At 49.8% G+C, this 24,582-nt stretch overlaps 1 protein-coding gene across 3 annotated transcripts in view; it reads left to right on the forward strand.

The window, feature by feature from the left end:
* Positions 1-3,997: 3,997 nt before the first annotated feature.
* The window catches only part of ZNF592 (zinc finger protein 592), a 49,856-nt gene continuing 29,271 nt past the window's right edge, over positions 3,998-24,582 (forward strand). For 2 of the 3 annotated variants that reach the window (XM_052659659.1, XM_052659661.1), the window contains exons 1-3: positions 3,998-4,107; positions 18,996-19,104; positions 24,102-24,185. The gene's annotated coding sequence lies outside the window, so the exon portion shown is untranslated. Of the gene's footprint in view, positions 4,108-18,995; positions 19,105-23,317; positions 23,335-24,101; positions 24,186-24,582 lie in introns of those variants that run through there. The other variant, XM_052659660.1, reaches the window with a different exon arrangement.

A 24,582-nucleotide genomic window follows, 5' to 3' on the forward strand; every position in this document is an offset into this window, starting at 1 on the left:
TTTAAAAAGAAATAAAAATATAAAATAATGGTAATATTTCATGAAATGTTTTGTTTCAGAGGTGTGTGTGTGTGTCTGTGTGCATGGGCATATATATTCTGGGTTGAGATATAGAATATATTTCTTATGGAGGGCTACAGTCGAAAAAGAGTGCAAAGGATATTATTTAGCCATAAAAAAGAAGAAAATCACACCATTTTTGAAAACATGGATGGATCTTGAAGATATTACATTAAGTGAAATAAATCAGAGAAACACAAACACTGTGTGATTTCACTTTTATATGGAATCTTAAAAAAAGAGCCAATCTTCATGTTTGGGATCGCATGTACACCCGTGGTGGATTCATGTCAATGTATGGCAAAACCAGTACAGTATTGTAAAGTAAAATAAAGTAAAAATAAAAATAAAAAAAAAAAAGAGCCAATCATAGAAAGCTGTAAAAAAATTTTTTTCCTGGAAATCCCATGGACAGCACCTGGTGGGCTACAGTTCATGGGGTTGCAGAGTTGGACATGACTGAGCGCAGGCTCAATTTTTCCTGTAAAGTTTTCCTAAGCATTGGTTTTAAAGTGCACATTTCTTCTTTCATTTTTACTCTTTGCTAATTTGTTCTCTGAAACTGCTGCCTTGTGAATAAATTGCAGTAATGAATAACCAGAGAAGCAAGGGCCTCACTCAGAGAAGCAAGTTCTCACTCTGTGAACAGCTGGAATGCAAAAATTGTTGTCCCTACCTCTTCATTCTGAGTCAATCAGATACCTGAATAGCATTAGGGTAGAAGGGCTTTTCAGTGGAAAAGACCCTGATGCTGGGAAAGATTTAAACCAAAAGGAGAAGGGGGTGGGACAGGATGAGAAGTTTAAGATAGCTCCATTGACTCAATGGACATGGATCTCAGCAAACTCTGGGCGACAGCAGAGGACACAGGAGCCTGGCATGCTGTCGGCAATGGGGCAAAGAGTCAGACATGACTTAGCAGCTGACCTGGAAGAAGGGCTAAGATCTAGAATCTCATTAAGGAAGAGGATACAGGAACATTTACTTTAAAATTTATCACCTGCACAGTTCAAGCCTCAGGGTTCTTCTTCCAGCCATCAAATCACAGAGGGTTTAGCTTGGTATGCAGGATCAAAGCCCTACCTTTCCAGACTGACTCACCTATATTTCTCCCAAGTGAATCTGTGCTCCAAGCAAACTGACCTCTTGGTGTTTTCTGAAGTTTCTTATTTTGTATCACTGATTCTACTGTTCCTTCTGCCATAGGTCAGCCTCCTCAACTAGCCCCTCTTTGTTGCCAAAGTCCCATCTATCCTTCAAAGATCATTTCCAACTTCCTTTCCTGATTCCTAATACCTTTCTTTTTAATTCCATAAATCTGTAAGAAGTACCTTTTTATAAAAATGCACTTGAAAATATAATTTTTCCTGATTTCAGGTAAATATTAATGTACTAGTGTAAAAAGAAAATACAGAAGTCACAGAAGAAAATAAAACTCCCATTAAAAAATCTACATATGATACACATTTATGTATATTTATATATTATAAGCTGGTATCATATCATTTTATGATGTGCTTTTTAATTATATGTATATGCCATGACATTAATCTTTTTCTTCAACACGCTTTCTTTTTCTGGCTGTAACACGAGGCATGTGGGATCAGGAATGGAACCCCATGGGAAGGTAGAGTTTTAACCACTGGGCAGCAGGGGAAGTCTGTTCAACCGGATTAAAAAAAAAATTTTTTTTTGCATTGGAGTATAGTTGATTTACAATATTGCATTCAACATGATTTTAATGGTTATTACAAATGAACTATGATTTAACAATCATGGAACACTGGGCATTTTACTTGTTTTCATGGTGCTGTATTTTGGGGGAATATAAATGGAATGGTATCCAGGGTATAGACGTTTCCTTGGTTGCTCAGTTGTAAAGAATCCACTTGACAATGCAGGAGACACAGGTTTGATCCCTGGTTCCAGAAGATCTCCTGGAGAAGGAAACGGCAACCCACTCTAGTATTCTTGCCTGGAAAATCCCATGGACAGAGGAGCATGTGGGTTACAGTCCATGGGGTTGCAAAAGAGTCGGACATGACTTAGCAACAGAGCAACAACAATAATGCAGGATATAGAGAGAAATTTTCTTAAAAAGCACAGTGGATTATGTTTTGGGAAACAGGAAACTGGGGCCAGTGATAATTTGGAGAAATTGAAGTCCCCCCATGAATCTTTGGAAATATTGACACATAAGCTGTGTTTCCCACTCTAAGTGTAATAGAGGTTTGCACCAATTGCACTTGAACTTTAAAGGGCAGTGACCCCTGAAGGATTATGGTTGACTCAGGGGGTCATCCAGGCAGCTGACCTAGGGAAACATGCAGGGCTGAGCATGCATGCCTCCTCACCTCAAAATATTTCTGTCTTTGTGTAGCGTCTAAATCTAGTAGGAAGAGATGTGCCTCTTCTCGGATTTCTTCCTCCCTCTTCCCCAGCCCTATTTCCTTTTTCTTTTCTGAGATCACCCACTATTAATTATCTTATCTTTTATCTTTTAGTCTCCCCTCTCAGCTCCTTTGAGAGTTCTTCCTCAAATTGAAAAAAAGGAGAAAAAAAAATCACCTCTCCTTTACCTTAAAAATTTTTTTCTCCAGCTTTATTGAGGTATAGTTAACAAATAAATACACATATTCAAAGTATGCAATATGATGATTTATATACATATGTGTACACGGAAATGATTACCACAATCAAGTTATTTAACCTACCAATCATCTCAAGTATTTACCTTTCATACACTTGCGTGTGGGGAGAACACAAGATTAGGAAATTTCCAGTGTTAACCACAGTTACTACCCGTGGAGCCATAGGCCCAGTCCCTTCCCCCAGCCCTCTCCCTCCATTCCCTCCCTCCCCTCCCTCCCCCTGCCAAATTTTTGGATTCATCACCCTTTACTGCTTTCATTGCTTCACCACCGCAAACTGCCTACCCAGTGCTCAGCTCAGTGAAGAGCCTGGCCCAGAGCAGGCCTTGGCTGAGTTAGTTCCACCCCTCGAGCAAATTGGCGTCTCTTTCCCGGTTCTTCTGAGTGCATTTCTCCATTAGCAGTGGGTGCTCAGTGCCAGACACCGACTCCGTGCTTTCCCCTCCCCATCTGGCTGCCACCTTTAACGCCGCCCGTTCCCGGGTCCTCCGGGTTCTTGGAAGGTCCTTCCTGGCCCTCTGCCCGCCTGTTCCGAGTTCTCACCTCGCACAGTCAGAGCTTCCCCAGTAACTCGGAGGATCTCTCGGTCTACCCCTGGGAGGCAGCCGTCGCCAGGCCGCCAACTCCGTTCGCCGCGGGTCTCGCGGTCAGGTCACAGCGCCCCTGCACCTCCAGGCCGGCGTGCAAGTCCCCAGATGCAGCGATGACCGAGCATTTAGGGCGCACCTACTAAGCGCAGGCCCACGCCGCCTCTGCTCCCTTTCAGCTAACAGTCTCCTAGGCCCCACTACCAGCCGGATTTTGAAGGAAGAGGACGCCGTCCCGGCTCCAGAGGCGCTCCCGTCCGCAGGGGCGAGGCACCGCGTAGGCAGATCGTGACCCTCTAGTGGGGGACCTCGGCCCCGACCTCAGGCCCCCCGCCCGGCAGGCGCGTCAGAGGACCAGAGACCCAGGTCGCAGGGGGCGGCCGCTGGACCGGAACCGCGCCGGGTGCTCGGCTGGGGCAGGCGAGGCAGAGGGTCCGGCCCTGCCCGACGCCGTCCCCGCCCCGCCCCGCCCGCCGCCACTGCCGTCGCCGCCGTCGGGTCGGTGCCGAGCAGCCCGCCCGGGGCGGGAGGCGAGAGGCGAGAGGCCAGGCCCCAGGCCGGGGCTACCCCTCAGCCGCACCGCCCTGGGCGGGTGCCCAGGTCCAAGTCGCCTTCCGCCCGGCCGGCCACCCTCCCCCTCCCCGCCCGCGGCCCCAGCCAGGTCCCGCCGCCAGGCAGGCTCCCGCCCCCGCTCCGCCCCCGGAGCCGCAGCCCCGCCCGCCACCGCCGTCGCCATGTTGTGGCTCCCACAGCCGGCGCTGGGGACGCGCGCGGCCGAGCCCGGGGCCTGCAGCCGCCGCCGCCGCCAGGTAAGCGCCCCCCGCGGGCCGGGCCGGGCGGGGCCTGTGGGCCGGGGCCGCCGCCGAGGCCGCCCCAGCCCGAGCCGGGGCAGAGCAGAGCCGGGGCCGAGCCCGCGCCCGCGCCGCGGCCCGGCCCTGCAGCCGGGCGGACCCTGCTCGCCGCCTGAGGCGGCAGCTACTTCCCCCGACCGCCGCCTGGCGGGCCCCGGCCGCCACCCCACCCCGCCCCCGGCGGACGGGCCGCCTGCCCCTTCCGCCGTCCGGACCCGCCGCTACCTCGCCGGGCGGGCACGCTTGCTGTCTGTCCTCCCCGCGCGAGACGGGCGGCCGTCCTTGGCGTCGGCCCGCGGCCCCCCGCCCAGGCACGGATAACGGTGCCACTTTGCCCGGCTGGGGCGCCCTGTCAGCCGGACCATCCCGGCCGCCCGAGGAGCTGGCGCCGTCACGGGGCAGACACTTGGGGGATCGTCCTTTTTTGGCGCCCCTCGGTCCCTGCCCCCACCTCCGCCCAAGTTCTTGTCCCTGGGGGAGGTATCTTCGGGAGCAGACGGGTATGCCTGCTCCAGAGTTGGGGGGCCCAGGGACGGTGACCAGGCCTGTTGGTCAGGGTGGAAATTGTCTCTCTGCAGGGACTCTTCCTGCCAACCTGGGGGGGAAGAGGCTCAATGTGACCCGAGGGCGGACGGGGAGCGTCTGCTGGACAGATGGCCTCCTGGCCTTGGATCAGCGCTTGTGAGGGGGAGGGGTCCGGACGACCTTAGGTATGCCTGCTTCCGAGAACCCTAGGATTACTGGAGCTGCTCAGGGATTTTGAACTTTTCTTTTTTGAGTAGGCCAGAGGTGGCATTAAAAATCCTGGACTGGAATAAATCCGAGGGCCCACCCAGACCAGCATGGCTGGCGCCCAGGACTAGCCTAGGATGGGACTGGCAGTCAGAGAATGGAACTTGAGGGGAGTGGGGAAAGGTTGTATTTGGCTCAGGGCTGGCCCACTTGCCTTCAGCTCTGAGTTCTGCAGGGTCTGTTGGGTGCATCTGTTGGTGTGTACAGTGTGGCTGAGGTTACAGAACGTGGACAGACAGATGTCTGGCCTGGAAGGTGCGTGGTGGGTTTTCAGGGGCCTGTTGCCTCACCCCAAGTACATTATGCAGTGAAAGAGAAGAGGAAGTAAGGTGCTAGCACACAGATTTTGACTGCTTTCCAGTTGGTCCACTGGCCATGGCTTCGATTCATTCAGTAAAAGTTTACTGAGCACTTATTACGTGCCAGCCACTGCACTAGGTGCTGGGAGTATAGGGGTAAACCAGAAAGACATGTTTTGCCTTGAGTTCATAGACTCAATAATAAACAAATAATCTTGAAACATCACTCAGCAACAGGTATTTGTCAACAAATATGTGCTAGGCATTGTTTTAGATGCTGTGAAGAAAACAAAAATAACTGCCTTTGTGGAGCTTTAATGGGGGGGGGCGTTGCGCAGACAATAAAATAAAATATAAAATAAAAATATATGCTGTTAATAAGTGCTACTGAGAAATAGGAAACAGGTTATTGGGTAGAGACTGAATTTATATTTGAGTGGTCTCGAAAGGGCTCCTGAGAAGTTGTCTTTTGAATAAAATGTTGAAGGAAGTGGTGAACTAATCATTTCAAACTGTCATGAGTACAAGGGGAGAAAGGTGAAGAGCGTGGTGAGAGATAATGGGCCTTGATTTGGGTTGGGGGCTCAGGGAAGGCGTCCCTTGAGGAAGTGACATTTAGGCTGAGACCTGAAGGAGGGTTGAGAGTTAACCATGTGTGGAGCAGCACGGAGCTTGCTAAGTTGGAGGAAGTGAAAGAGGCCTGTGTGACTGGAGAGGAGATAAGTTTATAGAGAGGTGTGTCAGTTCACTGGGGGCCTCCGGGACAGAATGCTTTTCCCTCCAGAGTTTGGATTTACCCCCAGTGTGATTAGGAGCTTTTGAAGAGTTTTAAGTGAGTGACATGATGATATTTACATTTTAAAAGGACTCTGGTACGGACAGATAAGCAGGTAAGGTAAAGCAAGGCTTTACGTGTCGAGTGGCCTCGCCACTTGATCTGCTTGGAAAAGCCTCAAGCAGTCTGGGGGAGGAGGATCTTTTCTGTCAGAGAGACTATTTTGCCTAGCTTTTAGGAAGGGAAAGAAAAATGAATTAACATTTATGGAGTGCCTGTTAGGTGGGAAAATCAATTTTAGAGACTTTTTTTTTTTAAATTTTAGAGACTTTTACAAACATTATCATATTTAACTTAATCTTCTCTGCACTCTAAGAGGAGTTGTCCTGCCCCCTTTACATATACAAGCTCAGAGGAGTTAGATGACTTATCCAAAGCTACATTTGTAACATAATCTGTATTCAAACCCAGATCTTCCTGATTCCGGAGCCCTCTGGCTCTGGAGCCAGACTACTGAGTTTGTGTCTTGCTTCTGCCACTTACTAACTGAACGATTTTGAGTTATTTAACCCTTCTGGTGCCTCAGTTTCCTATCTGGAAAACCCTCAAGCTTTTCTCAGCTTCAATGCAGATAAAAGTACCTACCTCCTAGGGTTGTTGTGCTGATTAAATTAACTTTTAGTACAACATGTTAGTTGCTTTTATTACTTAAAAATTTAAAACATCCACACTGCCTCCCAGCCCTGTTGTCATTTTGGATGAGATTAATTGTAGGGACAATTCAGTTCTTGAATATTGTGAGACTCTGTTTTCCTTTAAATAACTTAATGCCCGTGTTCCATGTGCTCAGTCCTTCAACACTGATCTCTTGTTTCAGTCTTGACATTGCCCTGGGGCTTATGGATACTATGTGAGTTCCTTCCCTCAAGCTCAGTGTATCTAGGGGAGGTCAGATAATTAAAATGAGCTACAATGTACTTAACAAATTCTGAAAAACCCCTGTATTTAGAGAGCTACAGTTAAGACCGTAAGAACTAAATGCCTGGGGAAGTAGGGAAGGCTTTGGGGCCAAGGTGACTTCTGAACTGGGATTTGGAGGAAGAACAGTGTTACCACCATGTAAGACTGGGCAAAGGACATTCTATGTAGAGGGAGTCATACGTGAAAGCACAGAGCTGTGAGAGGCTTGGTTTGTCCAGGGACGAGGCTGGTAAGCCGAGCTGGGCTTGTGAAAGGCAGGTCAGGTTTGGATTTAATTCCGTAAGGCACAGGGACCTATCAGAGACTATTGGATACATCAGATCCATACCACGATGGGTGCTGCTGATAGAGAGTGGATACAGTTGTCATCCTGGGAGGTGACTTTATTTTGGTGGGCTCTCAGGGCTTCAGTATCTGAAGTTTCAGAAACCTGAAACTTAGGTGGGTTTTTTAAAATATAATTTTTATTTAGTTACTGGCTGTGCTGCGTCTGTGTTGCTGCTCGGGCTTCTCTCGCGGCGAGTGGGGGCGAACTCTCTAGTTGTGGTGTGCGGGCTTCTCTGGTTGCTGAGCCTGGGCTCTCGGGGTGCAGGCTTCAGTAACTGCAGCACACGGGCTCAGTAGCTGTGGCTCCTGGCCTCTAGAGCACAGGCTCAATAGTTGTGGCGCATGGACTTTAGTTACACCACATCCACAGCGTGTGGGCTCTCCCGGGACCAGGGATCAAACCTGTGGTCTCCTGCATTGGCAGCTGGGTTCTTCACTACTGAGCCACCAGGGAAGCCTTGAAATTCAGTTTTGTGGGCCACGTGGAGCTGATTGAAATCCAGGGAGACTGACTAACCGAACTTGGAAGAGACTGGTGCAGAAAATCAGGGTATTAACCAGCCTTGAGAACTGAGACTGCAGAGTGACAGGTGTTTCTGTCTGCTGGTCATGGCCCTCCCCACCCCTAGCCCCAACTTCTGGGCAGGGCTCAGATGCACTGACAAACTCTTGCTCCTCAATTCCCGCTTGTTTTTCTCAGGCTCCATGGATACTAACCCTGTTTTGTTAAGGTAACCTTGCCCTAAAGCTCCATACAGTGTAGTTAACAATGTTTATTAATTGTTGGAATGAATAACTCTGTATCGTTTGAATGGGATCCTGTGTTTGTGAAACTTAAGGAAAAGGAGGAGTAACTTTTTAAGAAATAAAGTATTGCAAAAGGGGCTCCCTAGGATTGGGTTACTGGGGAAAGTATGCAGATACCAAGTGGTATGGGTAATTTTGTGGCCAAGGGTTGGTTGTGGACAGGTACTTGGAAGTTGCTACGAGAGCAGAGGTCTGTGAACTCTTGAAAGGGGTGAGGTGGGGGTGGGTTGGGGTTGCACCTGAAGGAAAGTTTGGTTTAGGATTTTCATCTTGCCTGCACATGGGGGACAGAAAAGAAGGTACTGATTCTTGCCCTCTGCTCAGCATGTTCATGATGAGCTTTCCTATTGTATGGGAATCTTCATGCGGTATGAACTTCGTCTTAACACTTCTGCTTCTGTAAAACTGGAAAGACTGGTGGACCCCCTACAGCTCTGAATCTGTATTTTTCTACAGTGGAAAACAAAGTCCAAATAGACCAACCTAGATTATGGATTAATTATTTTTCTTTTAAAACTCTAAAGGACATTATTCATGTAGAAAATTTAGGCAATACAGATAGGTATACAGATGAAATAAAAATGATAAACACTATAGCCTAGATCTATGTTAGCATTTTAATATTTAGTGTTTTTATTAGGTCTTTTCCCCTGCTCTATCTTTCTGTGCAAGTTGGTTTTAACTTTTTTCTTTTCCTACAAAAATAGGAGCATCACAAATAGGAGAGTGTTTCAAGTGTCAGTGTTTGTGAGGTGGAGTAGTGGTGTATGCCCGCAGTCTGTGTGTGTCTCTGTGGGCATCTGGTCCAGTGTGCCCGCAGTCTGTGTGTGTGTCTTCATCTGTGGGCATCTGGTCCAGTGTGCCCGCAGTCTGTGTGTGTCTGTGTGTGGGCATCTGGTCCAGTGTGCCCACAGTCTGTGTGTGTCTCCGTTTGTGGGCACCTGGTCCATTGTGCCTGCCGTCTGTGTGTGTCTCTGTCTGTGGGCACCTGGTCCAGTGTGCCCGCCGTCTGTGTGTGTCTCCGTCTGTGGGCACCTGGTCCAGTGTGCCCGCCGTCTGTGTGTGTCTCCGTCTGTGGGCACCTGGTCCAGTGTGCCCGCCGTCTGTGTGTGTCTCCGTCTGTGGGCATCTGGTCCAGTGTGCCCGCCGTCTGTGTGTGTCTCCGTCTGTGGGCATCTGGTCCTGTACCCACAGTCTGTGTGTGTCTCCGTCTGTGGGCATCTGGTCCAGTGTGCCCGCCGTCTGTGTGTGTCTCCGTCTGTGGGCATCTGGTCCAGTGTGCCCGCCGTCTGTGTGTGTCTCCGTCTGTGGGCATCTGGTCCTGTACCCACAGTCTGTGTGTGTCTCCGTCTGTGGGCATCTGGTCCAGTGTGCCCGCCGTCTGTGTGTGTCTCCGTCTGTGGGCATCTGGTCCAGTGTGCCCGCCGTCTGTGTGTGTCTCCGTCTGTGGGCATCTGGTCCTGTACCCACAGTCTGTGTGTGTCTCCGTCTGTGGGCATCTGGTCCAGTGTGCCCGCAGTCTGTGTGTGTCTCCGTCTGTGAGCATCTGGTCCAGTGTGCCCGCCGTCTGTGTGTGTCTGTCTGTGAGCATCTGGTCCTGTGCCCGCCGTCTGTGTGTGTCTCTGTCTGTGGGCATCTGGTCCAGTGTGCCCGCAGTCTGTGTGTCTGTCTGTGGGCATCTGGTCCAGTGTACCCACCGTCTGTGTGTGTCTCCGTCTGTGGGCATCTGGTCCAGTGTGCCCGCCGTCTGTGTGTGTCTCTGTCTGTGGGCATCTGGTCCTGTACCCACAGTCTGTGTGTGTCTCCGTCTGTGGGCATCTGGTCCAGTGTGCCCGCAGTCTGTGTGTGTCTCCGTCTGTGGGCATCTAGTCCAGTGTGCCCCCAGTCTGTGTGTGTCTCCATCTGTGGGCATCTGGTCCAGTGTGCCCGCAGTCTGTGTGTGTCTCTGTCTGTGGGCATCTGGTCCTGTACCCACAGTCTGTGTGTGTCTCCGTCTGTGGGCATCTGGTCCAGTGTGCCCACCATCTGTGTGTGTCTGTCTGTGGGCATCTGGTCCAGTGTGCCCGCAGTCTGTGTGTCTGTCTGTCTGTGGGCATCTGGTCCAGTGTGCCCACCATCTGTGTGTGTCTCCTTCTGTGGGCATCTGGTCCAGTGTGCCCGCAGTCTGTGTGTGTCTCCGTCTGTGGGCATCTAGTCCAGTGTGCCCTCAGTCTGTGTGTGTCTCCATCTGTGGGCATCTGGTCCAGTGTGCCCGCAGTCTGTGTTTGTCTCTGTCTGTGGGCATCTGGTCCTGTACCCACAGTCTGTGTGTGTCTCCGTCTGTGGGCATCTGGTCCAGTGTGCCCGCCATCTGTGTGTGTCTGTCTGTGGGCATCTGGTCCAGTGTGCCCGCAGTCTGTGTGTCTGTCTGTGGGCATCTGGTCCAGTGTGCCCGCCATCTGTGTGTGTCTCCTTCTGTGGGCATCTGGTCCAGTGTGCACACAGTCTGTGTGTGTCTCTGTCTGTGGGCATCTGGTCCTGTGCCCGCAGTCTGTGTGTGTCTCTGTCTGTGGGCATCTGGTCCTGTGCCCGCAGTCTGTGTGTCTGTCTGTCTGTGGGCATCTGGTCCAGTGTACCTGCCGTCTGTGTGTGTCTCCGTCTGTGGGCATCTGGTCCAGTGTGCGTGCAGTCTGTGTGTCTCTGTCTGTGGGCATCTGGTCCCGTGTTCTCCCGCTTCAGGCTTTAGAAGTGGAGGAGGGGATGTCCATTAGTTTTTTTTTTTAATTCTGAGGAATATTTTTAGGGATAAAAGTGCTACTTCAGCCAACCATTCGTTTTTATCTGACAGTGGGAAGTGTTTATGTGTGTGTTGAAATGACACATCTGATCCTTTTTATGACTGAAAGAAAAGTTAATGAGCACCTCTGAGTTTGGTGTCACCTCAGAGTCATTCCTCAAATGCATCAGCGCTTAGAGAACAGCTGTCTTCTGTTGGCTGGGTGACTGGGTAGAGTCACATTTACCCAGATTCTCCATTTCAGATTCTGAAGGTGCTGTATCAAGAGGTATGGTGTCTGTCCCCTTTCCTGTCATTGACATGCTCCAGGAGATTTGCTGGAGCTCTGCATACAGGCTCTATTTACGTGATCGACTGTAGAAAGACTGCTGCCATGCTGAGTGAAAAAAGGGGTATGTCTGCTGAAAGATGAGCCCCTGACCTCGAGTCACTATGTATGTGGGACAGGGTCCATTCATGAGCTCCAGAAATATTGGAGACGCATTAATGGTCTTCTGCAAAAATGAAATCCACAGGCTTATCCAGGAAGGCAAGAGCAACACCCTAGGTTTACCTCAGAATGGGTTCACTTCTCTGCAGAGCAGAGCTTACTCTAAGATTTTACCGCCGAGTGGTGGAATTGGAGTGGTTTTTACCCTTTTCTTTATATTTTTGCCTATCATTTGAGTTTTCTATGAGCTTGTATGTCATCTTTACAAAAAGAAAACAACCGCTAAATCTGTTTTTAATTTTAGAGACAGACATTGAATGCCCTAAAGCAAAAGCTCTTAACTGCTGAGAACTGTGTTCTTCTAGAAGAGGTACAGTGTTGAACCAGGCCACCCCTCCTTGGCCGCTGCCTTTGTTAGATGTGCAGTAAAGACGCGTTCTCCTCAGTAGTGGATTAGGCTAGGACCACTGATGGGCATGGTCCCTTAATTCAGGGAGCCAGGGCTGCACCCATCTGGGAGGAGCTGACCAGTAGAATGAATTTTTTGGAGGAGAAAGGAGTCCAGGGTGGGTAATGAGCAGCTGTTCAGATTCTTCTGGGGCTTGGCCCAGCTGAGGCTCGGGTCTGTGTGGACAGGGGCTACTCTCTGCTTTTGCCTTGTTAGACAGACTCTCCAGACCTGAACTGAACTGGCTGAGGTTGTAAAAACTGCTTCACTGCCTGAGACTTCATTAAAGGTATAAATCTTCAGGCCCTTAAAAATATTAGGTGTATGATTAATACTACTGTTGTCCTTGGTTAGAATGCTTGCTTGTATTTAAAATCCTTTGGAGCCTTTTTGCCACTGGGCCAACATTGATCAGTTATCTACAATTGCTTTTGTAAGGCCCACCCTGGGCCCAGCCTAGATAGAGCTGGATGCTCTGTGGAGCATAAAAGTATATCATGTGAGTTGAACTTCGCCCTCAAGGAGTTTCCCCACTGAAAACAATTAGAGAACAATTTGCTTCCAGGCCAGACGTGTCTTAGGGATTTTGTTTCTGAGGGTGACGGTTACTTTCACACCAGTCATCCCTCTGAGATGGCTGGGGTTACCTCTGGGGAATATTCCCTGGTACCCAAAATGGATTCAATGGCTGTTTGGGAGGAGGGAGGTGGTGGCAGTGATGTAATCTCATTTTTCATTACCCCACTTGTCTCCCTTTGACATTGCTTTTCTAAGCACCTATACCCTTAGAAGGCAGCCACCTACCCGCATCCCCAGTGAGCCCTGGTGCCTGTCATTCCACCATTCCCCTGAGTCTGAAGACGTTTGCGTTTCACCTTAGAGTCCCCTTTTAAAATATTTACACCCTGTGAGAGAGGGCAGTCTCTTGGCAGTTCATCACTAAACAGTAGCTTTATTTACCAGGAGTCGATTAAGTCAGTGGGGAGAGAGACTGGGACCCAGGCAGGCACTTGGGGGCAAGAGTGTCCAAAGGGACATGTTCCGGCGACAGGAGAGGCGTGGGGGCCGCACAAGAAACTTCCGTGAACATCAGTTGCCGTGGGCATGTGCTGCTAATGCTGGGGCGCCCTAGTGGTGCTGCTAATGCTGGGGCGCCCTAGTGGTCCTGCTGCCCTGGGTGTAGGGTGAGGCACGGCCTCGCACTGGTTCAGGGGACTTTGAGGTGGAGGTGGAATTTGGGCCCAGTCTTAAAGGACTTTGCCGATGGATGGCTCAGGAGGTTAAGGATCGGCCTGCAGTGCAGGAAATGCAGGAGACACAGGAGACACCAGTTCCATCCCTGGGTTGAGATGATCCCCTGGAGAAGAAAATGGCGACCAGTATTCTTGCCTGGGAAATCTCATGGACAGAGGAGCCTGGCAGGCTACAGTCCATGGGGTCGCAGAGAGTCGGGCATGACTTGAGTGACTATGCGGCAAGCAGCTTAAAGGATTAGAAGTTTTTCCTTCATTTAAAAAACATGGTATGGTTACCAGAGGGTTACGGGGGAGGGATAAATTGGGAAATTGGGATTGATGTGTACACATTACTATATATAAGATAGGGTTTCCTCGGTTGCTTGCTGGTAAAGAATTTGCCTGCCAATGCAAGACATTCGGGTTTGATCCTTGGGTCAGAAGATCCCCTGAAGAAGGAAATGGCAACCCTCTCCAGTATTTTTGCCTGGGAAACCCCATGGACAGAGGAGCCTGGCAGGCTACAGTCCATGGGGTTGAAAAGAGTCGGATATGACTGCGCGCACACCCAGGGACCCACTGTATAGCAGAGGAGACTCTCTGCAATATTCTGTAATGGCCGATATGGGAAAAGAATCTGAAAAAGAATGGATATGTGTGTGTGTGTTGTTTGTTGTTCAGTCACCCAGTCGTGTCTGACTGTTTGCAACCCCGTGGACTGTAGCAAGTCAGGCCTCCCTGTCCCTCACCGTCTCCCGGAGTATGCCCAAGTTCATGTTCATTGCATTGGTGATGCCGTCTATCCATCTCATCCTCTGATGCCCTCTTCTCCTTCCCATTCTAGTATTCTTGCCTAGAGAATCCCATGGACAGAGGAGCCTGGCAAGCTACTGTCCAAAGGGTTGCAAAGACTCAAACGTGACTGAGCGACTTAGCATGCATGCATACTCAGTTTAGAAGATTTTGAAACATTCAAGAAAACAAGTCCCTCATAATTTTATCCCTGATGATAGATGGCAGGGGGGCATGATCTTTTTGCAGTGAAAGTCAGGGCAGGTTGCTCCCCTCCCCCATGTGCCCCCCAGCCTTCCATCTGAAAGTGAACGTCAGTCCTCGCAGTGGCCCTCTGGTACCTGCTTCCCATCTCCATCTCTTGTCACAGCCTCTGCTCTGGTTCAGGTTCTTTGCATGCACCGAACACTTGGCCGTTTCAGGGCTTTCTACTTGCTCTTTCAAACCTCTGCGCTGTATTCACGTGGCTTGCTCTCTCACTTGCTTCAGAATTGAGAATGTTGTCATTCCAATTTCTGACTTCGGTTGAACTCCTGTTGAGAAAGGCTGTATGACTACGTGACATGTGAATTTGCTTGTTTCTAGTGGAATGTCATCATTGCGTGGGGAGGGACTTTGTTCTGTGGTGTCCACAGTGGCTAGAATAAGGCCTGGCATGTAGTGGGTGCTCAACCAGTGTTATGGATTGAATGAAGGAGCATAGATGTGTGTGTGTAGCGTGTGTGTGTTGTGGAAGTCAAGTGGGAAAGGGCAGTGGGACTAGAGGCTGGGAGGAAGGGGGAGATTCCCTGGTGGGCCAGTGGTTAGAGCTCTGCTTTCACTGCTGAGGGCCAAGGTTCAGTATCTGGTTGGGGAATTAAGATCCCGCAAGCTGCATAGCAAGGCCAAAAATATCCAAATAACAAACAAACAACATAATAGAAGCTGGGGTAGGGGAATGGGTGTGAGTGGTGTGGAGAGTGAGGACGCTTTTGGCAGGAAAGGAAGTTGGAGACGTGGTCTGTTCCAGTCTCTGCAATCTGGTCTCTTAACCGGTGCTGTTGAAGGTGAAGGCAGTGATTTGGTGCTTTGAGGCAGGTGAAGAAGCAGCTGTTGAAATGCAGTCAGGAGACTTGGTCAATGCATAGGTTAGATTACAGAGGTTCTCAAAAGCCTGGCATTGGGGTTACAGCTGATGTGATGGGCCACAGGAAACTATTGTAGATTTTTGAGCAGAGTGGATGACTAAAAATGGTGTTTGGGGGAAGATTGGTCTTAAAGAGACACATAGGACGACTGTGGGGAGAGACCAGAGGTGGCGAGGAGAGAGGTTAGCAAGGACTAGGATGGAGGCAGGAAGCAGCACCGAGGAACTCAGCGAGACCTAGTAACAGCGGGATTCTCCCCAGCTGCTGGGAGGCCTTGACAAAAGCTTCTGTGCTCCCAGCCTGGTAGAGCTTATTGTTCGTGGTTTCAGATGAGTTTTGGAAGCAGGTGGGGATAAGTGGGCACAGGGAAAGAGATGGGTCCCCCTCAGGTATGTTCGTTTGATGGCTTATTCTGTGGGGAGCAGGCGGTCGTGTCCTGCACTGGGCCTGCATGTTGCCCACTCACCCTGGATGGGAGCCTGCCTGTCCTGTCTGGTCTCCTGGAGACTTCCCTGTGGGAAGAGGGCTGGGAGTGCCCTCAGGTTTTCTTCTGAACCTGCACGGATACCAGGGCAGTATCTGAAATCCATCCGTCTGATTAACTTCTTTCAACTGTATTTTCTGTCTCCATAGCTTCATCTGTTCCTCAGAACAAGTTGTCATTGACTCACAGACCCATTTGGATTGGGTTAATTGGCTGAAAATCCTTATTTCAAAATGGTCTCTGTTTCATTAGGCTTTTAGCCTGTTTCTAAAAAACCTTCGGCCAAGATGAGAGGAGTGGAGAAGTGATTTCAGCATAATCAGCTCCTTGATGATCTTTTGGTTCAAATCATGTTTTGAGATTGGTGTTTCTAAGGTATTAATTCCTAGAATCAATATTTGGGTCTCTGCCCTGTGCCAGGCACTATAGGTACTGGGACAATAACACGGAAGAAAATAAACAAAAGTCTTACTTTCGTGGAGCTCATGATCTAGTGTGTGAAGGCTTACAGGTAATAAGGAAAACAAAGTTTGAGAGGTGGTGAAAAGTATTATGAGGAAAAACAAAGCAGGGACAGAGGACAGAGAGGTTTGGTGGGGAGGCAGGTTTTCTGCGTGAAGTAGGGACGTCTCTGTGATAAAGGACATTTGAGCAGAGCTCTGAAGGAGCGAGACAGGGAGCCGTGGGGGAGGAGCAGTTAGTGGAGAGGAAAAACTGGAGAGAGGAGGGGGAAGGCACGGGAGAGGGGGCCGGGGTAGTCCCACTGGACTTGTAGATCCTTGTGGGGGCCTGCGCCTTAGCTCTGGGTGAGATGGGAGGCCTGGGTTGGCCGTGCAGAACTGTGCTAGACCCTGCTGTCCTTTCTGAAAGTTTCACTGCAGCTGCTGGGGATTGATGCCGTGGGGCGTCTGCAGGGGCTCTCAGCTTAGAGAGGGAATCAAAGTCTAAATCATCCGGGAGCCTTTGCCAGGCCAGCTGCTAGGGCCATCCCGGACCACAGGGTCGGCTGGAGCACGGGTGTGATTTCCAGGACTCACGTGGTGCCAGCGCTGTGGTTCTCTGGTCAGCCTCGGATTCCTGGGATGCTCTCCTCTCACTTGGAGTCAGTCTCCAGGTGGACCCAGAAGTCTGCATTATTAACAAGATTTCGGGGTGATTTTTGAGGCTAGAGGTCCCCAGACTATACTTTGGTCTAAAGACCATGGTTCACAAGCCCAGACACATCAGTCCTTTGCATTGTTTCCTAAAGAATGCTTGGCCCAACTCTTAAAGAGTCTGACGTAGTTGGTCTGTGGTGGGATTAGGTATTAATAGTGCTTCCTGGGTGTTTCTTATGTGCTTCCAGGACCAGAGTCACTGGTCTAAGGGTTAATAAGCTTAATGCTGGGTGTTTGATAAAGATTTGGATGGTAACTGAGTTGGAGACTTTCTGGGAAGCTTAGCCAGGGCCAGTGGCTTTGCTAGGAATAAGAGGAATCTTCCACGGTAATAAAACTCTTTTCAGTTTATGTCCTTTATCTCATTTGATTACCTCACCTCTCTGGGCCTTCCTTTTCTTGCTTGTAGAGTTAGCAGCTTAAATTTAATGGCTTCCTAGAATCTCCTGGGCTCTGACAGTTCTTAATCTTTCTGGTGTTGGAAGAAATTCTAATCGAGAACAGTATTCTAGATTTCTAACCTCAGTCTCACAACACCCTAAGGTGTGTCATGATTATGGCAACAACCATAGTGAATGTCTCAGTGCCACCTGAAGGAAAATGCGTGCCATATGCAGTAGCACCTTGGGAGGACAGGGAGGTGGGGTCCCTGTAGCGTGAAGTCAAACCTCTTGGTTCATAGTCCGTGGGGGGAAGGGCACTGTGGTCCTTGGAGGCACCTGGGAGCCTGAGCTTGAGTCTTGATTTCTGCCACTCAACTGGCGAGTTCCCTGTGAAGTGGCAGAAGTGTTTGGTAAGCGGTGAAGCTCCTATCGATCCACGTGTGTAGAGTGTAGGTGGCCCGAGAGAGCCAGCCAGCCTGGGCCAGTGGCACCTGGTGCTCAAGCTTGCCACCGCTCTGTGCAGCTGGGCTGTGTTACTGGCAGCAGAGATGGTCTGAACAACCCGGGAGGCTCCAGCATCAGCAGGACTGAGGGCGCCCCGGAATAAGGAATCGGTCCCACTCATTGGAGCACCTTGGAACTAACTCATTTGGGCATCAGATCTAAGACATCACCTACCCCATCCCCTGGCCTTGGACTCTATCCTCATGTGGAAGCATGTTTTCTGCTTGCTTATGTTTTGAAAACATACGGTCCAAAAAAGAAAAGGGAAAACAAGTCTTCTGTGTCTCCCTTCTGTGGAATTGGGGTAATGAGTTTCCTTCTATTCCCTTATAAGTTTTTCTACTAACATTGTCTATATCTCTATTTAGAATCCAATCAAGTGCTCAAGTTAAGACAGAAATGAAGCCGAGCGAGGGAGTGCGGAATTAGAGTGAGAGTGAGCAGAATTAGAAATGAGACTTTTTGTTCTGTTGCTTGTGTGCGTGCACCTGAGGGTTTCTCCACATGGGCCTGTTACATTGGAGTCTTGGGGGGCTGTGGCCATTTCCAAGGTTCCTGAGTCGGTTCCATTCAGGTAGTGTTGAGGACCGCTTGTTAAAGCAAAGAAGAGGAGTCTGGCCGCTTCCCCACGTCTTCCCTCTTGCCTCACCCCCTGTTTGGTGCTTGTCCCTTCCCTGTCTCTCCCATACCTGTGGCTCTTCCCAGCCCGCCTGCCCCCAGGCGCGTTGCACGCTTCTTGGCCCTCTGCTTCTGTGGCCCTCCTGAGCCCTGGAGGGCGAGCTGTGATGGGGGGTGACCAGCCTCCACATGTGCTGTCTCTGTCCCCTGTGCGTGTCTCCAGTGTCCCTGCTGTTTAGGGGTTCAGTTGTCTACAGGGGCACTCTGAAAAATTATGAGGAAGCTTGCTGGCCACTGAGGTTGCTGGCAAAATTCCTAACAAACGTGCACTTGCTGTTCAAGGCAGGGAAAGAGTTTCACGAATATTTCATGAATGTTGCCTCCTGTAATCCTCATTTACATATGGGAAACTGAGACACAGAGGTGAGAAACCTGCCCAAGGCCACGTGCCCCGGACGCAGCAGAGCTGGACTGGAACCCAGGTGGTCTGGGTTCTGAAGCACCACACTGCAAAAAGCAAGGAGGAGAGGATCTGGGACTGTCGTCACTGTTGTCCTTTAGTTGCCAGTCGTGCCTGATTCTGAGAGTCCTGTGGACTGTTGCCCTCCAGGCACCTCTGTCCTTAGGATTTCCCAGGCAAGAATACTGGACTGGGTTGCCTTCACCCAGGGGGTGAACCTGCATCTCCTTTGTCTCCTGGATTGGCAGGTGGATTTTTGATCACTGAGCTACCTGGGAAGCCCTTCTGGGGCTGGGGAAGGTTTTATCTTGGATTACATTTGAAGCCTGCTTTGAATTACATTTGGAGATTTTTCTCAGGGTCTGACCTATACTTTATTATTATTATTAACTGACTTTAATGTTTGCCCTTCAGGCCTATTAAAAGACATTTTATTTTTCTTCTCTCCTAGGTGGTATTTGGAAACTAGACCATGTGCCTAGGTAGAAGCTGTTCCTTTCTCCGCGGCTCTGCACCCCCAGCGACACCTACCACGCCCTTGTTTTGAGAGCCTCACTGAGGTATGATGTCTAGGTTCACCTGAGCGGGCCTTGAAGAGCTGAAAGTCTGGACGCACTGATTTTTTTTTTTTAATGTTCCTTGGTAGCTGTTATTATTTTTAAAAATTGTGGTAAAATATACATAAGAAAATTGACCATTTTAACCACTTTTAAAGGGGATCCTAGAATTTTTTGAGTGTTTTCATTATTATTTTTATTGAAATATAGTTGACTTAAACCATTTTAACCATTTAAAAATGTACGTTCAGCGGCATTAAGGACATCTACCTAACCATCACCACCGACAATCTCCAGAACCTATCCATCATCCCAAACTGAAGCTCTGTACTGTTAGATAATGATCCCTGATACTTTCTCCCCGTATCCTGATAACCACTGTTCTACTTTTTGTGTCTATGAATCTGACTACTCTAGGTACTTCTTATTAAGTGGAATCATGGCATGTTTGTCCTTTTGTATCTGGCTAATTTCATTTAGCATATTGTCTTTAAGGTTCATCCATGTTTTAGCCTGTATCAGAATTTCAGTCCTTTTTATGACTGAATAATACTCCCTTTTATATTTATATCACATTTTGTTTACCTATTCATCCACTGATGGATCCTTGGGTTGTTTTGTTTTTTGCTTTTTCCCACCTTTTGGACGTTGTGAATCATGTTGCTACGGGCATAGATTTACAAATACTTCTTTGTGGTCCCTTTCAGTTCTTTCGGCTGTATGCCTAGAAGTGTTAGGTCCACTATGTTTGTCTAATTGCAGCCACTGTGGAAAATAGTACATTCCCACCAGCAACTCATAAGGACCCTACTTTCTCCACCACATTCTCATCAGCACTTGCTGTTTTCTGCTTTGTTTTGTTTGTTTTTGATACTAGCCATCCTGATGTGTATGACCTTGGAGGCTGGCTGTTTGCACCTGTAGAGTCCTCTCTCCAAGAGTCTGGTCCCTAATATGCTGAAATGTGCATACATGGAGAAAATAACAAACCCGCATGTATTCCTCACAGCAGATCTAACAGTTATCAGTTCATGGCCAATCTTGTCTCATTATCTGTGTCCCCTCCCGCTTCCTCCTGCCCTGTGTTTGTCTTGAGGCAAATCCCAAATATCACATCATTTTATTTGTGAACATTTTACAGATAATATCTTTAAAAGATAAGCACTTTTAATATTCCATTTTGTCTGATGGTGGAAGGGCACATAGAGATGTCTTCTTGAGCACATCATTCCCTGTCATTTCCGTGGCTCACCAGAGACGCACTCGGTGGGCACACCTGTGCACACCTGGATGTCAGGTCCATTGGCACGCCAGGCTGCTGCTGAAAAGCTGCCTTGGCTGGGGCCCTGTGTTCCTGCAGGAGGTGAGCTGCCTGGGATCTGAGCAGCCGTGTGGAAGAGCTCACCCAGATCTCTTTTAGGAGAAGGAGAGAAGAGAGCAGAGGAAAGGGGTAATGAAAAAAGTGTGAGGGAGAGAGGAGGGGAAGAGAGAAGGGGACGGAGGGATGGAGGGGGGCGTGGAGGGGGGGCATGGAAGAGGGAGACAGGAGGGGACGGAGGGATGGAGAGGGGTGTGGAGGAGGGGAAGAGAGGAGGGGACGGAGGGATGGAGGGGGGGACATGGATGAGGGGAAGAGAGGAGGGGACGGAGGGATGGAGGGGGGACATGGAGGAGGGGAAGAGAGGAGGGGACGGAGGGATGGAGGGGGCGTGGAGGAGGAAGAGAGGAGGGGACGGAGGGATGGAGGGGCGCGTGGAGGAGGGAGAGAGGAGGGGAAGAGAGGAGGGGACAGAGGGATGGAGAGGGAACATGGAGGAGGGAGAGAGGAGGGGACGGAGGGATGGAGGGGGCGTGGAGGAGGGAGAGAGGAGGGGGTGGAGGGATGGAGAGGGGCGTGGAGGAGGGAGAGAGGAGGGGAAGAGAGGACAGGATGGAGGGACAGAGGGGCCGTGGAGGAGGGAGTCAGGGATGAGAGAGGGAGGGGAAGGAGAAAAGTATATGTTTATGTGTGTGTGGAGCTGTGAGGAGAAGAAATGGGGAGTGAGAACAGAGCAGCTGGGAGAGGCAGCCTTGACCAGGCCTTTGACTCTCTGACTCCCGAACTCTGTAGTGAGCTAGGGAGCTGCAGAGACACGCCAAGACTAACAGCACATTTGCCCCTCACCCCAGCCCTTAAATTTGGGAACTCTGGTTTGCCCGTGGTAGATGAGATTGGTGACACACGCAGAGCCACTGTAGGCACCAGAGGGGACCGTTTGTTCTGGGAGCGAATGCTTGGTTCCCAGTAGGTCTGAGGCTTCTTGCCCAAGTTTGGGGGTCTCTGCTACCAAGAGATGATGCTTTTACAAAGTTCAGTGGGTGGGGACTCCTCAGGATGGTGTGTGGACGGCAGGAGCCCTGTCTTCCTTTTTACTCAGTCCCTGGGTCCCCTTCCGTTTTAACAAAGTGGCTTCTTGCAGTACTTGCTCCTGCTGGGATCTGTTTCAAGTAATGAAAGGAAGGGGCTACTGGTCACAACGTATCTGTTTTTATCTTGGTTCTTACTCCTGCTTCAATTTTGTTGCCTAAACCTAGTTTCCACTTGCATCATTGCTGGCAGCTGTACAGTGCTTTATAACCGTGCTTCCTTTCAGTTCTATCCTCCTTCCTTTCTGTCTTTTCTAAGAATCTAACAGCTTTATGGCAGAGAAGGCAATGGCACCCCACTCCAGCACTCTTGCCTGGAGAATCCCATGGATGGAGAAGCCTGGTGGGCTGCAGTCCATGGGGTCGCTAAGAGTCGGACACGACTGAGTGACTTCACTTTCCACTTTCATGCATTGGAGAAGGAAATGGCAACTCACTCCAGTGTTCTTGCCTGGAGAATCCCAGGGACGGGGGCGCCTGGTGGGCTGCCCTCTATGGGGTCGCACAGAGTCAGACACGACTGAAGCGACTTAGCAGCAGCAGCAACAGCTTTATGGAGGGGTAATTCACATGACATACAATTCCCCCATGTAAAGTGCATGAATTCAGTGATTTTTGGTATAGTCACAGAGTTGTATCCTCTTTCCTTAAAATTCCAGACCACCCCATGTCCTCATCATCTCAGAGCTAGTCTTCCCCCTCCGCTGGCATCACGCTGATCCCATCCTCAAGACAGAGGACCTTGTTGTGGGGACAGTGGCCAGTAGGCACTTTCCACCAATAAAATATTTAACTTAAACAGTCCCACAGAGGCCTCAAATTCATAGACAAGTGCTGCTTCAGACCCTTCCCACTGGCAAGGCCCCATCACCACTCAGTTTCTCTCTACTTATAATAGATTTTTAAGAGCTAAACACAAATAACATAGCAAATTTACCAGCTGTTTGACTGGTAATAAATCTGCTCAGGAATCTGTACTATCCTTGAACAATCTTAGTTCTGGACAGATAAGCCTATCGCATTGTTCCCGCTTTCTAACCAGGGTTACCGTCTAGCAAACGAAGTGGAGCCTATAAATGGACAACAGATAGGTGAGCAATTTTATAATGTGTCAGATGGTCTAAGGACCATGAAGGAAAAAGCAGACTGAAGGGACAGAAATTGATGGTGAGGTTAGGGATTGGTAGCTTATGCGTAGTGGTCACAGAGGGCACCTCACAAAGTGATGTTTGAATAAAGACCTGAAGGGAGTGAAGACTGAGCCCACAGAAATCTGAGGGGAGGAACATCCCAAGCAGAGGAATAGTAAATGCAGAGACTCAGAGCAGGAGTTTGCCCTGCGCGGTTGAGCAACTGTTAGATCATCCTGGGCATGTAGGCTAGGGTGAAGACTGGACTTTACTCTTCATGAAATGGGATGATGTGGAAGGCTTTTGGGGAGAGGAGGAACATGATCTGGTGGGTGTTTTAAAAGCAGCACTCTGGCTGCTGTGTTGAAAATGAGTAGCAGAGGCAAGGGGGCTTCCCTGGTGGCTCTGTGGTAAAGAATCCACCTGCCAGTGCAGGAGACATGGGTTCAGTCCCTGGGCTGGGAAGATCCCCTGGAGAACGGCATGGCAACCCATTCCAGCATTCTTGCCTGGAGAATCCCATGGACAGAGGAGCCTGGCAGGCTGCAGTCCATGGGGTTGCAAAGAGTTGGACACAGCTTATGGCTAAACAACAACAACAGTAGAGTCAAGGAGACCAGGCAAGCAGGCTTTCGTGGGAATCCAGGAAAGAGGAAAAGATGATTGGAGGTGCTGAGAAACGGCTGGATTTTTGAAGGTAGAGTTGATGGGATTTGCTTATGGATTTAGATGAAGGTTATGAGGGGAAAGAGAGGATTTGAGGATGCAGAGGTTTGGCCTAAGCATCTGGAAGGCTTGAGTTGGCATTTACTGAGTGAGAAAGAAGGTAGGAGGAAATCAAGAGTTAGATTTTGGCCACATTAGGTTGGAGATGCCTCTCCAGGTAGACAGCTAAGTCTTGAATTGAGGGATACCGATTAACTAATGATGCAGTGAATGCCTACTGAGGAGCTTATGAAGAAGCAGAAGAGAGAACATATTACTGAAGTAACTGAAATAAAGGTAGGCAATTATCCCACAAGTGAAACAAACAGGAGCATGAGGGAGGGTGGGGTGACTTCTGACAGGGACCGTCAGAGAAAGTCCTCCTCCCTTCCTTGCCTAGGAGGCCCGTGCCCCCTTGATGAGCATTTGGGGGTGTCCACAGGTATGTGGCTGTGAGGCATTTTCAGTGGGTTGTAGCAGGGACGGCGCTCAACAACAGGGTCTGGGCCTTCCCTTTGTGTCCTTGGTGCCCACAGAAGTCTTGGCATTGGATCATTATGAGATGGGTGAACCTGTTCTTTCTGAGCCTCAGTTCTTCGTGAATAAAATGAACAGGTTGTACTAGCCCAGAGCCCTGGAATCAACTGGGAAGCTTTAAAAACCAATGCAGAGATCTGTCCCAGGCTCATTGAATCAGAGTTGCCACAGTGGAACCTGGGATTCTGTTGTAAAGTCACTCTTTGTGTTATTCTTTTGCAGCAGGTCCATCAGCAGTCTGCAGACAGGTATTCCGAAGTCCCTGGACCAGGTCATTCCTGAGGTCCGCTTCAGCTCTAACATCCTGTGAGTCTTGTCAGAATGCTTGCACTGCAGTTCTCTTCCTGGGAAATGTAATTTTTGGTTGGGGGTGGAAGGGCCTAGAGAGGGAGAAAGTAGGGACACCTGGGCAGGGCAGGCAGGGACAGGTGTGTCGACCCAGGGTTTGAAGGGCCTCAGGGAAAGGTTCTGGGAGGAGTGGGGGCAGTGACAGCCCACATGCCATTGGGTGCCAGGTGTGTTAGGTGTGTTCGAGGCAAAGGCCACCATCCCAGCCTCCCTGGGCAGCGCTGCCACAGAGCAAGAGAAGGGCAGACTCTTCAGAGAAGGCGTCCAGGAGGAGGGCACCTGGAGCATGATATCTGGGATGAGCGGGGTTTGGGGGTAGGTTTATACCAGGGGCCAGTGAGGAGGACAGCTTGAG

Source organism: Budorcas taxicolor, chromosome 21 (genome assembly GCF_023091745.1).
Source record: "Budorcas taxicolor isolate Tak-1 chromosome 21, Takin1.1, whole genome shotgun sequence".
Lineage (NCBI taxonomy): Eukaryota > Metazoa > Chordata > Mammalia > Artiodactyla > Bovidae > Budorcas > Budorcas taxicolor.